The following is an 18,213-nucleotide window of genomic DNA, read 5'->3' on the forward strand; positions in this document are numbered from 1 at the left end:
CAAGGTACTTACTGTGTGAAATTCAATGATTGTACTGCTCAACTGCAGGGAAATAATTAAAATATTTGTATTAGCATATTTCAGTATCCTTTCATATTCATGAGTATACAAAGAAAACAGTGATTAAGTAGAAGCCTACCACATGGCACCTGATTGTTTTCCTGATATTTCTTGTGTTTTGTTGTGCTTTCTGGATCTTCAATCAAGCACTTCTTGCCAGCTCTATTGCACAGCTGAATCTGGTCATCAATCAACCTCTACAGCACGTATAACCCAGCTCTGCTGTCCACCTTTCTCCAGTACCACACACCAATTCACTGCAGCTCATGGTTTTCTGCTTTTCTGCTACTTGTCTGATCAGCACATCCACGATTCCTTGTTCTGCCTAGCCAATCTGCACTTCTATCCAAGAGCTACTACTGCTGGCATCTACAGTTCCACCAGTCCCCTCCACTCTGGCTGTCTTCTGCCCACCACCAACCAGAAGCTTCCATCTAGCCACTTCAGCCCCAGCATTCCTTCTGTTATGTTAGCTTGCCTAACCCTGCTTGCCTAACCCTCAGCAAAGCTAGCCACCTACTATAGCCACAATTCTGTTACAACTACAGCTTGTCCCATTCTCTGGCACCAAACCACTGCCAACATTATTCTTGTAGTGAATATAAATATATACATGTATTGAACATGAATGTGATTATTATGTCTGGTTTATGAATTATGAATATCATAAACCATCTTCATAATTTCAGGGCACCAGATTCTTTAATGTTGGATCAACTGGTCAATTAACGAGCAGGTTATGAGTCTTTAATCTGAGTGAGAGTTCCCTGATTCAGTTATTTCATTTACATAGCAGGAAACAGGGAGAACTGAGCAGAGAATCTAGATAAATAAAAGAGTTAAAACTATAACAGAATAAAAGTAGGTGCTGTGAAGTGGTGGGAAAGAAATTGTAAAATAAATTTATGTTGGGGTGCTAAGTAACCAATTGAGATCAATGTGAGGTAACCAGCACAGCCAGTTATTTGTCTGACCTCGTGTTTACTGAGGCTCGGTCCGTTCTGTTGAGAGCTGGTCTGACTGCAGTCTGCCAGCGGGTCTTTAGGAGAAATGTAGGTGTTCCCCGAAGTCCTTGGTTGCAGCCCTGGGTCCATTTGTTGCCTCTTGGCATCCTCCATCTGCCCACTGCAGGGTTGTCCCATGGAGTTTTGTTAATGTTAGATGGTCAGCTGCAGGTGAGCTAGTTGTTCCAGGACTGTTCTTTGGAACTCTCCTCCACGTGGGCAATAAAAGCAGTCTCTACCTCATTATTCTTCTGCCGGTGCGCTCTTTCTGAAAATCTTTTTCCTCAGAGTGAGACGGTCTTAAGAGTCTCTGAGTCTCCAGACCATCTTGAGGAGTCTAAAGGAATCTGAGAGATCTGCGAAATCTGGGTGTATCTGTTTGTATACTGTCGTTTTGTGTCTTGCCGCACTGGGTGGGGAATCCATCTGGTTGGTCCGTCATCATGCTTGACACAATGTGGTTGGTCCAGGAGATGTTCCATCCTTGCTGGTGAATGACTCGGATGGTGCAGTCTCACTGGTCTGAGTGAGGAAAGAGACTAATCTTTAAGAGTTACAAATTCTTTTTAAAAAATTTCAAAAATCAGAATAATAATTCCTTTTTCCACCAAGCAGGTTTCACATGACACACAGCAACTAATCAGAGTCAATAGTTCAGCAACAACATAAATGAAAGCCAATAAAACTTCACATAGGTATATGTATTAATCACAAGCATGAGTAACATAAACAATAGCATGGCTTCTATCTCACACCGTAGTCTGACAGGTTCTCTGTAGGTCACACACGTTACATATGTAGCAATCAAAGCAGAAATATAACACAAACAATTTATAAGTCATTGCATAGGTGTCAGGTCCTTACTAGAAGAGAACTAGGAATAGTTTTAACATATTTATAGCTGGGGGAGCAGGGGGAGTCTTTTTTTTAAAAGGGGTTATCTTAGTAAGAGACAGTGGTCTGCTTTTGGTCAAATGGAGTCTTGACAGTGCAGTGTTTGGTTGAGATGGCTTTGCCACTTCCTGCTGTTTACCTTAGTGGGTCACTAAGAGCCTGAGATTATCAGTTTCAGAACAATAAATTCCTTAAGGGTAAAGCTCCTTCCTCAGTATTGGAATGTTAACATATACTCCTTTAAGTCTGCTACACTCTGCTTGCTTATTTTTCACTAATTGTAATAAACCGCTTAGACAAGGATGATACTTGATTAGAGTACAAAATTTGTTAATGCCTCAAAAGCACCTGTGTTTAGTTGAGTCTGACTCCATTCATTTTTCCTACACTTTACTTTCTGTGGCTTGGTGGAGAAAAAAGTATCTGATCCATAAAATAAAACCACTATTTAAACTCAAATCCAACAGCTTTTTCAGAATATGTATTTTCATGGAATTAATAACGAGAACATAATTTAGGTTAAAGTTGCATCATCAGTGCTTAGATATTTTTATATCGCCAGGATGTTAAATGCTCATTCAATATGTATTTGCTGAGAATAAATGGAAGTGTGTGGGTGTAAATGGGCATAAAATCATTCAACTAGTATGCTCCAGATGTTTGAGGTATGAAAAAAAAAAAATGCGTACACCAATTCAGTAACAGCTGAAACAAGAGTCATCACCTTAGTCAACTGGGGAACAGGGCCTGTTCTTTTCAAAACCATAAATTAAGGTTGTTGTTAGAGCATACAGTACCACATTATATTTTAGTGTCACCAGTCTCATATTTAAAATGTTTAAAAAATGTTTAAATCATTTACAAAAGAGGGTTATTCTGGATTCTAATTTGCATCGCATTCTACTTCACAAAATTTATATATGTTTGGATTTAGCCTAACAAAGCTGAATTTGCACCTGTGGTAGAAATTTCTTTAAGTTTGAGAGTTAATTCTCAGAAAACAACCACAAGTGTGATGAATCATCTCAGGTTTAATCACGGGCCCGGAGAGGACGTCCTTGTAGAAATCCTCTGCCGTCTGTGTTACAAGACCAGTTTATATACAGTTTGACACGAAAGGGGTGGACTAATCTTGAACAGACTCCACATGTTTGTTCAGGTACTATCTTCAGTCTTCTTACCGTCAAAGAAACAAATTGTTGACAGTTATTTACAACCTTCTACCCTAAAACATTAAACCAATAAACAGACAGAACCACATACCATGAAAGGGTCAAACAAACATTCAACCCCCACATTGGTTTAAGTCAGTGACCATTTGCTCTGTTGTAAAATCCTCACACACCTTATGTTTCTAGCAGTGTTTATTTTACCTCTAATTTCCCTACTTTTTGCTTTGGCCAGTTCAGTGGTAAAATAATAAATAAATAAATACATTTTTTTTGCTCAGACAGCTCTTTAGATATCTCAATAACTAATCTATTATTCAATAGCATTTTAACATCTTTTTAATCATTGTTTGAACAATCAATTAATTGTCATAAAAGTTAAATGAATACATCCACAAAGCAAGCTTTCAGTTACTTTTAAACATTCTTTAATGCATAGTTGAATCTCTTTTAGTTACTGGTTTCTTCTGTTTTGCTTTATCTTATGTCAGGATAGCTGTACAACTTTTTTCAACAGCAGTTGTGGAACAGTTACATGTACAGATCACTGATTACTGCATGGGGTCGTAGAGACAGCAGGTGCACTCTTGTATCGAAGAACATGTACAGTACTTTTGTTCTATCCAAATCCTGTCACTGTTAAGACAGATGCTAAAAGAAGGGTCATAATGTGAAGAGTGTTCGTTGTGTATTACAAGCAAGTGCCAGGTGGGATGCATAAGCACCTGAATAATAAAGAACCAAGCCCTTAATGAAATCACTCCTCTTAACAAAATGAAGAATGCAAGCGAGCATGGCACAGCATAAAAACAGACAGCACACACACCCCTGACTAGCCAGTCAGATTACAACTGAGAAGGACCCAGAACAGCATGAGAGACAGATGAACTAGCTATGTTCTGCAAATAAAAATATACGGGAGCAATTTCTTGGGCACCAGGAAATGACAGGAAATTGAATCCATGGGCCATATCCACTGGCGGAACAATGGAAATAACTCCCTTTGACTGCAAATCATGTATTTGGGTTAGCAGTGATCACACGTGCGCACAGAAGGCAAGGCGAGTTTCTAACACCCTGCGCTGGAGCAAAGGGAAATGACCCAGAGTGATAGCCCAGAGGGCTGTGCCCTCTTCTACTACAGTAGCTCTTGAATCATCTGCAAGACCTCAGTTATGTTTAGACTGCTTCTCTCCCATAAATCTCTCTGAATTTACATCACTATTTGCCTCATCGAAATCATCAGCATGTCTCTTAGACCCCATTCCTGCTTAAAGACACCCTGCCATTAATTAACTCATCTTTATTAGACTTAGTAAATTTATCTCTAGTATCAGGCTACATACCACAGGCCTTTAAGACTGCAGTAATCAAACCCTTACTCAAAAAGCCTAGTCTTGATCCAAGAGTCATGGCTAATTATAGACCAATATCCAACCTACCATTTATTTCTAAAATCCTAGAAAAAGCTGTTGCTAAGCAGCTATCAGACCACTTACACAGGAATGAACTATTTGGAGATTTTCAATCAGGATTTAGAGCACATTATAGTACAGAAATAGCACTGTTAAAAGTCACCAACGATCTTCTCTTAGCCTCAGATAATGGACTTGTTTCTATACTTGTCCTCCTAGACCTTAGTGCTGCATTCGACACTATTGACCACAACATCTTATTACAGAGACTGGAGCATGTGACTGCTATCAGAGGAACAGCATTAAAATGGTTCCCATCCTATTTATCGGATAGATTCCAGTTCGTTCATGTCCATGATGAACCTTCCACACGCACAAAAGTTAGTTATGGAGTTCCACAAGGCTCTGTGCTAGGACTGATTCTGTTCACCCTGTACATGCTTCCTTTGGTATGTCATTAGGAAGCACTCTACTAATTACCACTGCTATGCAGATAACACTCAGTTGTATCTATCTATTAAACCTGTTAACAAAAACCAGTCAACCAGACTTCAAGCGTGTCTAATTGACATTAAAGGCCTGGATGACCAGTAACTTTCTACTTTTAAATTCAGAGAAAACAGAAGTTATTGTATTTGGGCCTAAAAACCTCAGAAATAACTTTTCTAAAATTATAGCTACTTTAGATGGCATAGCCCTGGCCTCCAGCACTACTGTGAAAAACCTTGGAGATATTTTTGACCAGGACATGTCCTTTAACTCACATATAAAACAAATCTCTAGAACTGCCTTCTTTCACCTGCGCAACATTGCCAAAATTAGGAACATCCTGTCTCAAAATGATGCAGAAAAACTAGTCCATGCATTTGTTACCTCAAGGCTAGATGACTGTAACTCATTACTATCTGGATGTCCCTGTATCTCCATAAAAAGCCTCCAGTTAATCCTGAATGCTGCAGCCAGAGTCCTGATAGGAACTAGCAAGAGAGATCATATTTCTCCTATATTAGCTTCTCTTCATTGGCTCCCTGTAAAATACAGAATCGAATTTAAAATCCTTCTCCTCACATACAAATCCCTTCATGATCAAGCTTCTCCATACCTTAAAGACCTCATAGTACCATATTATCCCAATAGAGCACTTCGCTCTCAGAGTGCAGGTCTACTTGGTTTCCAGAGTTTCCAAAAGCAGAATGGGAGGCAGAGCCTTTAGCTATCAAGCTCCTCTGCTGTGAGGATTTTACAACAGAGCAAATGGTCACTGACTTAAACAAATGTGGGGGTTGAATGTTTGCTTGACCCTTTCATGGTATGTGGTTCTGTCTGTTTATTGGTTTAGTGTTTTAGGGTAGAAGGTTGTAAATAACTGTCAACAATTTGTTTCTTTGATGGTAAGAAGACTGAAGATAGTACCTGAACAAACATGTGGAGTCTGTTCCTTTCGTGTCAAACTGTATATAAACTGGTCTTGTAACACAGACGGGAGAGAACTTCTGCAAGGACGTCCTCTCCAGGCCCGTGATTAAACCTGAGATGATTCATCACACTTGTGGTTGTTTTCTGAGAATTAGCAACTCTCAAACTTAAAGAAATTTCTACCACACCTGTGGAACCAGCTCCCAGCCTGGGTTCAGGAGGCAGACACTCTCTGTACTGTTAAGGCTAGACTTAAAACCTTCCTCTTTAACAAAGCGTATAGTTAGGGCTGGCTTCAGGTAACCCTGAACCATCCCTTAGTTATGCTGCTATAGGCCTAGACTGCGCAAGGACCATCGTTGCACTGAGTTCCCCTACCCCTCCTCTCCCTTCCCTTCCCCTCCTCCCCCCTCACATGTATATTCCACCACTGAATGTTACTAACCTTGTGCTCTATCCCTCTCTCTCTGTTCTCTCTCTGTACCTTCTGCAGGTGTCCCTGGTCCTGGAGCTGTATATTGCTGATGTGCAGTTACTGGCCCCACCAACCTGCAGTGTCTATTTGTTATTTATTGTTGTTGTTCTTTTCTCTCTCCTCTATCCACTCACCCCAACAGGTTGAGGCAGATGGCCGCCCAAACTGAGCCCGGTTCTGCTGGAGGTTTTTTCTTCCCTTAAAGAGAGTTTTTCCTCTCCACTGTCACCAAGTGCTTGCCCATAAGGGATTTGTTGGGTTTTTTGTTTTTGTAAAGTGCCTTGAAATGATTTGTATTATGATTTGGCGCTATACAAATAAAATTGAATTGAATTGAATTAATGAAACAGAGCTATCAAGTTCATTTGCTGCTCTTTAAACTGTTAACTGTACTAGCCATCAATTAGTAGGTAGTGGGCAGAAAGGTGGATTAGTGGTTGGCGGCCTCAAAGCAAGGAGGTTCCTGGGTCAAAACCTGGCAGAGGCCTTTCTTTGTGGAGTTTTGCATGTTCTCCCTGTGCTTGCCCTGTGATGGACTGGTGACCTGTTCAGGGTGTACCCCTGCCTTTCTCACAAAGAGACCTGGGATAGGCTCCCTATGACCCTACATAGTAATCAGCAGGTATAGATGAATAGTAGGCAATGAATTGTGACTTTTTACACATTTTTTCACACTCTCTACAGTATAAAGTCCATAAAGACTGACTGAGTCCTCATCAACACAATACACAGGCCCAGCCTTTGCCACAGAACAGGTGAGGCAGGAACTAGCTAAACTAAAGACCAACAAAGCAAAAGGACCAGATAAGGTGTGTGCTGGACAGCTTGAGGTCTCAAGTGTCTGAATTTCTGGACCCCCTGCAGTTTGCATATCAGGAACACATCGGAGTGGAAGATACCATCATCTTCTTAGCGCACAGAGCATACTCCCATCTGGAGAGGCAGGGCAACACTGTGAGAGTCATGTTTGACTTTTCAAGTGCTTTCAACACTATTCAGCCCCACCTGCTAAGTGCAAAGATGAAGGATATGGAAGTTCCCACAGACATGGTGGAGTGGATCAAAGACTACCTCACTGGGCGGCCACAGTTTGTTCGCTTAGATGGCTGCATATCTGATGTGGTGATGAGCAGCACCGGTGCACCCCAAGGAACTGTACTGGCACCATTCCTGTTTACACTCTACACCTCAGACTTCCACTACAACTCAGGAACCTGTCACCTCCAGATGTTCTCTGATGACTCTTCAATCATTGGATGCATCAATAATGATAACAATGAGGAATACAGACACTTGATAAAAAGCTTTGTTGATTGGTGTAACAACAACTGTCTAAAGCTCAATATTAAGAAAGCCAGAGAACTGGTGGTGGACCTTAGGAGGAGCAGGAAGGTCCCTGTCTCCATCCTTGGAGACGAAGTAGAGATTGTGGACTCCTACAAATACCTTGGAGTTCACATTAACAACAAACTGGACTGGTCAAACAATACAGATGCACTCTTCAAGAAAGGACAGTGCAGACTGTTCTTCTGCAGGAGACTCTGTTCCCTTGGCGTGTGCAACAAGCTAATTAAGATGTTCTATCAGTCTGTAGTAGCGAGTGCACTGTTTTTTGCAGTTGTCTGCTGGGGAGGTGGCATCAAGGCTGGTGAGGCCAACAGAATAAACAAGTTGATCAGGAAGGCAAAATCTGTTGTTGGACTGGAACTGGACAGTCTGGGGGCTGTGGCAGAGAGGAGGATAGTGGACAAAATCAGCTTCATAATGGACAATCCTGCCCACCCACTTCATGAGGAACTGTGGCGAATGGGAAGTTCATTCAGCCACAGACTAATTCCTTCTAAAATCAAGACTAAGAGATTCAGATCTTTTGTGTCCATGGCCACGGTCAGACATAGCACATTCGCTTTGCTTCCTTTGTTAAACCACACATCTACCTTAATCACCTCTATTGACAGAGACTGGGCAAACAAAGCATGCATTCTCTTTAGTTCAAAAAAGTAATTTCATATCAAACAGGAAACAAAAGCTCTGTACATTTATCTAAGTGAAAAGGCATTTGCATCTCTGCTCAGATCTTGCACCTTACATCCTGTATGTTTTGGCTGCTCTCAGTGTATTGTTCCATTTTGAATTCCAGCTGTCTCTTCAGTAGCGCCAATTTATTTGCTTCAGATACACAATATGTTGACAGAATCTTTCTTTCAGTTGCAGATTTCTTTTGGATCTGAAAAAAATTGCAGGCTAAAAGACAAATTGTTTCTGTTAAACCTGCACAGCATATTGAAACAAACATTTGGAATACCAATTTCACACAAGTGAGTTCCAAAAAGTTTTCTTTGTTTGTTCCTCATTCCAGATTTTCAGCTACATAAAGTTTATTGTTAGAGAAAAATCAGTCTGTGTGAAATTAATTGCTCAATATTTTATTTTTGTAAATGGAATTTATTTGATCCTGTGAAGCTCAGTCAAAATCAAGTCAACAATGTACCTCTGAAAAATGAATAGAAATAATCAGGAGAGTAGATACTCAATGATTTCTCAACAAAAATTTTACACATGATTTTTGCACACAGTAAACAATCACTAAATAAAAATAGATATAGGAACAAACCATTTGCATGACAGAATCCTTTTTAAATTACAAGAACATTTCTCCATTTTTTTCAATTATCACTGGAACATAACATAACTCAAGATTCTTCAAATCTACACTACACTATATTTACCATGGTCAAAATTAACATACTAAGTGGTATAATAATGTCTACAATGTCACCATTTAATTTCATATACTAAAAATTAGATTTAGGGTTTCTTAAAATAATAGAATCAATAATGCACTTAATGTCGATTTTAAGATATGATACGAAAGGAAATTCGGGTAGTCTGAAAAAAAGTAAAAAGTTTTAAGTAGTTAGCAGTAAATGTAGTCAGCAACAGTCCAGTTCTCATCGGCCATTGGCTGAAGTGTTGCAGAGCCTGAGGACAGTGGGGATGAAGGATCCTGTATTGTTCAGTCCTGTCGTACAGTGAGGTGAGTCGTCCACTGCAGCTGCTTCTCTGGTCCATCAGGAGGTTGTGAAGGGGATGGTCAGTGTATACCAGGATGGCCTCTACCTTCTTCTGTGTGCATCTCTCCACTGCAGCCTCCAATCTCCAGTGAGTCCAGCCTCATTCCAGTCACTCAACCAGCTTTTTGCACCAGTTTGTCTAGCCACCTTGCATCCTTCTGCTTTATGCTGCTTACCCAGCAGACTGCAGCAAAAAACAGCACACAAGCAGCATCTTCCTGCAGACATCTAAGGACCTAAGCTGCCTTGGGAAGAAAAGTCACCACAGACGTACAGTATAAAAATCTGACAATTAAGAACAATTTCTTCTAATACATCCTGACCACACATACCTGATAGCCCTAAGCTTCTTTTCCCTTTGTTCGTTCATGTAGTCCAACAGGCATGCATCGTACATGGCCAGTGGATGCCCACCTGGAGGTTCAGCAACATTTGGCTCAGGCTGTCTTGGAGGTGAAAAGTTCGACATACCGATTTTTTCAGGATGTGCTGCACCCACCAGCCTTAGAACTCAAAACTCTACAACGATTAGCCTTTCTACTGAACTCTCCACCATAATAATAATAATAATAATAATAATACATTTTATTTCATGGCGCCTTTCAAAGTCTCAAGGTCACCTTACAGATAGAAAAGGAAGCATACAGCATGATATACATAGAGTGCATTAAAACAACAGTAACAAGAATACATAAACGGCGGGAGAGAATGTAAAGGCAAAAGCGTGGATTATCTAGGAAGTGGGCGAAGTACAGTAAAAGTAAATTGAAATACAGAAACCCAGATGACAGAACAACAAATATGAAACAGTATGAGACAATATGAAATAGGCAGAGGGTGGTAGGACATCACGGGCTGCTTTGAGAAGTTAAGAGAGTTAGGTGGAAAACGCTATACGGAACAGATATGTTTTGAGTGATGATTTAAAAGTTGATAAGTCCGGAGACGACCGGATGCGATGAGGGAGAATGTTCCAAAGGCGGGGCGCAGTGTGGCTGAAGGATCTAGCGCCCATGGTGGCCAGGCGCGCTGTAGGGGTGCAGAGGAGAGTGGAACTGGAGGAGCGGAGAGGACGAGGCGGAGAATAGATATGAAGTAGTTCAGTGATGTATGGTGGGGCAATAGAGTGGAGGGCTTTGTAGGTGAGAAGGAGGATTTTATAGTTTATACGGAAGGACACAGGGAGCCAGTGAAGTTGTTTAAGGACAGGGGTGATATGATGTGAGGATGGAGTTCTGGTGATGATTCGGGCAGCAGAGTTCTGGACAAGTTGAAGTTTGCGAAGTGATTTGAGAGGTAGACCAGTGAGGAGTGAGTTACAGTAATCCAAACGAGAGGTGACAAAGGCGTTAATGAGTATTGCCGTGCTATCGGTGGTGAGTGAGGAACGGATGCGGTTTATGTTACGGAGATGGGAGTAGGCCGACCGGGTAGTGGTATTGATATGCTGAGTGAAGGAGAGAGTACCGTCTAGGATGACACCCAGGCTTTTAACTTGGGGGGGGGGGGGGGCAGTATTGTTGTCAATTTGAATGGAGAAGGTGCTGGTTTTAGAAAGGGTGGATCTGGTGCCCACGAGGAGAATTTCAGTTTTGTCAGGGTTGAGTTTCAAAAAGTTATGGGTGAACCAGGATTTGATATTATGTAAGCAGGTAAGGAGGGAGGGAGGGGGGTGGGTAGAAGATGGAGCAGCAGAGAGGTAGAGCTGGGTGTCGTCTGCATAACAGTGGAAATTGATGTTATGTTGCCTAAGGATATTTCCGAGAGGAAGGAGATAAATAATAAAGAGGAGGGGCCCCAGGACAGAGCCCTGAGGCACGCCACAACTGACAGTAGAGGGCTGGGAGTGGAAGTTCTGGAGATGGACGGACTGGGTGCGGTCAGATAGGTAGGAGGTGAACCATGAGAGGACCGAGCCGGCTATGCCGATGGAAGCAAGGCGATGGAGGAGAATATTGTGTGAGATGGTGTCAAAAGCTGCAGTTAGGTCAAGGAGGATGAGGATGGAGACAAGGCCAGAGTCTGCGGCTACTAGGAGGTCGTTGGTGATTTTGACCAGGGCAGTTTCAGTGCTGTGAAGTTGGCGGAAACCAGATTGAAAGTGTTCGTATAGGCTATTGGCGGAAAGGTGGGTATGGACCTGGTGGTGAACAACTTTTTCCAGGATTTTGGAGAGGAACGGGAGATTGGAGATAGGGCGGAAGTTGTTAAGGTCGGCAGGATCGAGACCAGGTTTTTTTAGAATTGGTGAGATGATGGCTGTCTTGAGTGATGGGGGTACGATGCCAGAACTGAGGGAAGTGTGAATAATGTGGGTAAGATGAGGAAGGAGAGAGGGGAGACAGAGCTTGACGAGGTTGGTTGGTAGGGGGTCAAGTTTGCAGGTTGAGGGTTTGGATTTGAGGATCAGGGAAGAGATAACCGTGGTGGGTGGAATGATAAAACTCGAAAGCAGGGAGGATACTGGTAGAGAGGGAAGGGTACAGTGGAGGCAGTTCGCAGTGTCACAGATGGGGGGAAATTGCTGGTGTATATTTTCGATTTTTGATGAGAAGAAATCCAGGAAGTTATTGCACAAGGTGGTGGAGAGTGAAGGGAAGAGAGGAGTATCGGGAGGGCCCAATAAATTTTTGACAGTGGAGAAGAGGGAACGCGTGGAGCCAGAGGCGGATACAATAAGCGAGGCATAGAAGTCAGATTTTGTTTGAGTAATGGTTTGCTTGTACTTCAGTATGTGGTTTAGGTATAAGTCCTTGTGGGTGGATGAACCGGTTTTTTTGAAGAGACGTTCAAGGCGACGGGCTTGGGTTTTGAGGAGGCGGAGTTCGGGTGTGTACCATGGAGCAGAGTGCGTAAAGGATACAGATCTAGTTTTGAGTGGGGCGAAGGTGTTGAGTAGATTTCGTAGCTCACAGTTGAAATTGGATAACATGTTGGAGAGGGACGGTGTGTAATTAGTACATGAAAGGTTGTTGAGAGCAGCAGTGAAGGAGGGGAGGTCGATGTTCTTTAAGTTACGGAAGGTGATGGTGCGGGAGAGGTGGGTTTTGAAGAGAGGTAGTTTGGAGTTAAGCAGACTAGTTTGTGGTCGGAGAAGAAGGTGTCGAGGGTAGAACATGACTGAACTGTGACGCCAGAGCAGCAGACTAAGTCGAGGGTGTGGCCTAGAGAATGTGTTGGGGAGGTGATGTATTGTTGGAGCCCAAAGCTGTCCAGACAGGAAATTAGGTCTTTTGTAGCGGTGTTGTTGGGATTGTCGAAGTGGATGTTAAAATCACCAAGAAGAATTATGTTGGCTGACAGAGAGATGAGGTCAGCTAAGAGGTCAGACAGTTCGTCCAAGAAGGTCGGGTTAGGTTTTGGTGGGCGGTAGATAGTGGCCAAGAAGGTTGGTGTGTGACCATGAATACGTACTATGAGAGCTTCAAAGGACTGGAAGGTGATAGTGGGGTGGATGGATATTTTGTATTTAAGGTTGTACAGTATGGCGAGGCCGCCACCGCGTCCCGAGAGGCGTGGATGGGTGAGATATGTGAAGCCAGGAGGAATAGATTGATTAAGTTCAGTGAAGTCGTTGGGCTGCTGCCAGGTTTCAGTTAAGCACAGGATGTCGAGATTGTGTTTAAGAATAATGTCAAAGATGAGGGATGCTTTTTGAGAGAGGGAGCGAACGTTAAGAAGCCCAAAATGAGTGTTGTGGAAAGGTGTCGAGTCCATGTTTCTGGGGATGTTAGCTAGTACAGAGTGGTTGATCTGGCGTATACCTGATTTTCTAGACTGAGGTCGGGAGGATGACCAGATGGAGGGGATTGGTAGTATGGAGTCAGATAGTCAGGCATGTGGGACAGAATGGACAGATTGTCCAGTGTTAGTGTGTGGGGTACAGTGAACTGCATGTTGAATGTTGGTGGAAAGTATATGGGAGCCCAGGCGGTTAGGATGCAGACCATCTCCTGCAAAGAAGGCAGGTCGGTTCCAGAGATGGAGATTGGAGATTGTAGGACAGGGAGACAGACTTGATCCAAGTGTTGAGACTGAGGATTCTACTGAAGCGGCCAGAGCCTCTTCCAAACGTGGGGATGGGACCAGACATGAAAATAGTCTTACCACAGTTGCTTAGGAGGTGGAGGAGAGAGATAAAATCCTTTTTAGTCAGTTCAGACCGGTGGAGTGACGTGTCACAAGTTCCAATATGAACAATCACTCTAGAGATGGAAGACGGAAGTGTTGGCAGTAATCCAGGAAGCATGGCCAAGATGTCAGAGGCCATAGCTCCAGGGAGACAGTGAGTAGTGGCGTTGAAAAAGCGTACATTCCTTATAATTGAGTCTCCGATGATTAACGTGGTTGGGGGGAAAAGGGGGCGTGGAGAAGACGCCAGTAGTTGGCCGTTTGAGTCGTGTCGTCTTGCTGACTGGCGGGGAGGCGGGGCGGTGACATCGGGTGCTGAGGTGGAAGATGGAGGCGGCAGTTCGGTTGGTCCGTAGCTAGGGAGCCCGTGAGTGTGCCTGAGCACGGCCTCGCGAAGGATCCTACGGCGCACTGATGTAGTAGCTGAGCGGGATGGAGACTGTTTTCCGCCGTGGCAACGGGCTCCGCGAGGAGCACTTGGACTAAGGCGGGGGCGGCGGGTGTCGTCAGAGGGGAGCGAGAGCAGGTGACGGCGCTGAACGACATTGGCGGGTGACGGGGGTTGTTGGGAAACCGGAGCGGAACGATCCGGTACGCGGTTAGCGGATGAGGCCGTATGTAGGTCCGGGGTGGCAGAAGACAGAGGTGCAAATGGATTGGAGAGGTCTAGGGAGGGACGCGGAGACCCGTGGTGAAATCTTTTCCGCCCACGAACCGCAACCTCGGTCCAGGAGGACCGAAGACATGGTGTAGAAGAGGAGGAGGGTCGAGGACAGGTTGACGGGTCCCATGGGGCAGTGTCCTGGAGAGTGAAGGTAAGTGTGGAGATCTTCCTCGACTGCTCGAGGGCAACGTCCCTGAAGCTAGTCAGTATGGAGTCTTTCTGTTGGAGATCGTGAGAGAGGCGGCGTATTTCCTGCTTTAATTTGGTGATTTCATTGTTTGCTAGACGGAGTAGTAGATTGGCATTGTCCGAGTTGGTATTGTCAGGTAGTGTTGGCGTTGTTGTTGTTGCTCTTGGTGTTGGTGGCGTTGTAGGAGCCTGGCTGGTTGTGTCGATCGCCATCTTGTCGGTCGCCATCTTGTCGAGATTTTTTGTGTGAAAACCATGCCAGAAGAGAGAAATTGCCTGACGAAGCAGAAATGTCCAACCAAGAAGACCAAACCCACATTTACGCTCAATCACTCATCAGGGGAACTGTAAGCATTCATACCGCAGAGGTCACATGTGCATACATTAATAAATGTGTAAACTGTTTTGTAATGCAGTTTAATTATTGGGAGATTGGCCTGTCATGTCAGCACTACTAGAGCCTCCTATTCACAACTTTCCTAAACTCTGACCTTTTGCCAACTTCATGTATTTACATTTTTAGTAGTAGCTAATGTCATCCATTCATTAACCTGTCAATTAAACACCCTTACAATGCCTCTAAAATTTAGAGGCATAGATGTAGATATGATTACACTGGTCAACAAATTTTATGGAAAACGTTGTTTCCTCTACAATTTTTGGTGAAGCCAACAGATTTTTATATGCTGAACACAAATGTGCATTGGTAATTTATCTATCACGTAGGGTTTTTAAGAAAACTGCATTAACACATTAACACTGTAATGTCTTCAGTATTGCAAAGGCCTATGCTATGCTATTGCTAGAAAGCAACATGAGAGACAACCAGAAATGTTTTGTTGCAGATTTTCACTTATAGTCACTGTCCGAAGCTTCACGTATCAGTGTCCAACAATAGTCTCCCAGCATTGATGGACTCCACTTTCCCTGGTTTCCCACATTTCTCCATCGTGGCAATGTCTTCAGTGAAACCTCTCACTATGTTCATCACTGACAGCTCTGAGATTGGCTGGGAAGAAGTCCAAGTCCGAATGAAGAAAATGTATCTTCAGTGACATGTTGCAGTTCAACAGAGTTTAGAGAGTTTCAAACAGTTCAACGTAGTTTTGTGCCTTGTAGTTGCCGAAAAAGTTTGACACAACATTCTTGAAGGCAGTCCATGCAACATGTTCGGCACCCTGCAGAAGGTCATCAAAGTGACTCTCCGTCATCACCTCTCGGATTTGTGGGCCAATGAAAACGCCTTCTCTTATCTTTGCATCACTGCTGCGTGGAAATATTTGTGGCAAGTATGCACATGCTTCACTTTGTTTATCATTGCCTTAACAAAATTTTTCATTAGTCCAAGTTTGATGTGCAGTGGCGGAAGAATTATGTTCTTTGGATCAACCAGTGGTTGATGTGCCCTTGCAACAATTTCCTGCGAGGTGGCCAGTCCCTGACCACGTAATGTGAAGTTCTTGCTCAGCTGTCCCATTCGCAAAGAAAACAACACTTGGTGTAGCCTAACTGTTAGACCAAGTAAAATTGCATAATCAGACCAATTTTCCTGCAGTATTTTACTTAAGTTATCTTGTAGTATGCATTACATTAGTGTGGCTGTAAAATATCATGGTTGTGATTAGGGAAGATCACGGAATTCTGCCATGCAGCTAAAACATTAACACCCATGACTATGGGAAACACCGCGATTTGAAAAATTTTTAAATTTTTATTACAAAATTGCCTGTTTCTCAAAAATCTTGTGTGATGGGAAAAATTTAAAGTTATTTCTGTGAACAGCATCTTAAAATGTATCTGGCACACTAAAAATTATGAAGAAAACAAAAACCTTGCAAACCAATGTAACCTTACCAATACTAGGGATTGTACAATAAAAGTTTCGCATCCGTTATCCTTGTTCGTTGCATCAGTAGTCGGGTTTTCATCGCCTTATTTTTTGAGCATTTCAAAATATCTCATCAGAAATGAGTGATGATTTCGCAAAACGTTTTTAAGCTGGCTTGAGGTGGTTTTTGATTTCTGCGAAAAATAGTTACTGCGAATAACGGAAGATGGAAACGCATTTGTGGAATAAGTTATGATGTACCGAACGTTACGTAAACCCATGTGACTGTTGGCGTCGTTACGTTTCCAACGATCATTATGGCTGTTGAAAACAGCATTAGCATTATTTCTTTTTCTCTTTATAGAATTTAAATTTGGTGTTCATGAATTGTGCTGCTAATAAATTTATGGATGGAAACGCATCTAATTCGCACATATTTTCTTCTTTTGCGAATTTTGAATGGATTTTTGTCATGTTTGAATGGAAACACAGCTAGTGTTTGCCAGAACCATTTCATATAATTTCTACAGCTCTTGGAAATCTCCATGAAGTCCTTCAGAATTGTTAACATTGGGTTTGAAAATATGGATGGAGGTACATGCATGGCAATGAAATAGACCCGTGAGTCATTTCTACAATGCATCACATCTAGTCCAGCTCACTTTGATTGTATTTCTTTAACAGAACTTAACTAGACACGATGCTGCTTTTACAGTACATTTTCATTAAAGATGCTACCTTTCTTGGGTAAGCCAGCTTTTAAGAGGTGTTTTTAGATTTATTTGTGTTTTGACATTTGTAATTGTAATCTTGAAAACTCCATACTTTTTTTTTTATAGTGATTAAATGAGATGGATTTTCTCTCCCTTTCCCTCTGCAGGCCAATGTCAACAACACTGTAGCTGAAGTACAACAGTTTCAGTTCATGAGAAATATATGCATAGAAAGTTTGAAATGTCTCCTTTAAATGAAACAATTCAAGTCGAAAACAAATAATCTCTTTTTATGTAATCCGTATTGTTATGCCCCAGCCTAGGGGTTAACTGGAGCGTAACATGAAGTTGAGTTTTCCTCCAAACCTCTTCCACTCTCAACAAACACGAACGATACGAACTACAATTAACAAGAATTTTTATTCTGTCGAAACACAGAATGCAATACAGAATGTTCAAAATAAACAAAACGCTCCGTGAGCCCTACAATGTTACACGAACAATGGAAAACGAACACAAACGCTAAAGATAGCCCTACTCAAACAAAAACGCTCCGTGAGCCCTAAGATTTTACACAAACAAAAGATCAAATAACAAAAATGCTAAATATAGCCTTACGATATCAATCAAAAGAAACAACACAAAATCACAGGTCGCTAACCTGGAAACTCGTAAAACAAACAGGAGAAAACAAAACTTAGGGTCATAACAGTATGAAAGTAAGGAGCGGTATGTTTTCTCCTGTCTCACCTCATAACTAATGTGATCCCGCCTCGCACTGAGCGCACTGTTCATACCGAAATAATATGAGGTGAGCCAGGTAATTGTGTACACACCACCGAGAAATGGCATAAAACGTCAAGCTTCATCATAGAAGTAGTAGTTTGAAACACCCTATTAAGGGAATTTTAATCAAACTTTTTCATTCGTGTTTGATTTAATAGACTTAATCACTGATTGTTTAAATTTATTTTTGTAATCACTTTCCTATTCATATCACAGTTATAATTAATTTAGTTACTAGTATCAGCTTATAAGTACTACACCCTTAGGTCCACTTGTCTCATTATATTATGCTTTTCCCTTTTTAGTTGTGCACAGACCAATATATAACCACCACCATAATCACAGAAGAATTTTTTTTAATTATTTTTACTCCAATAACCTACTGTCAACCTTAG

Source organism: Mastacembelus armatus, chromosome 3 (genome assembly GCF_900324485.2).
Source record: "Mastacembelus armatus chromosome 3, fMasArm1.2, whole genome shotgun sequence".
NCBI classification, from domain to species: Eukaryota; Metazoa; Chordata; class Actinopteri; order Synbranchiformes; family Mastacembelidae; genus Mastacembelus; species Mastacembelus armatus.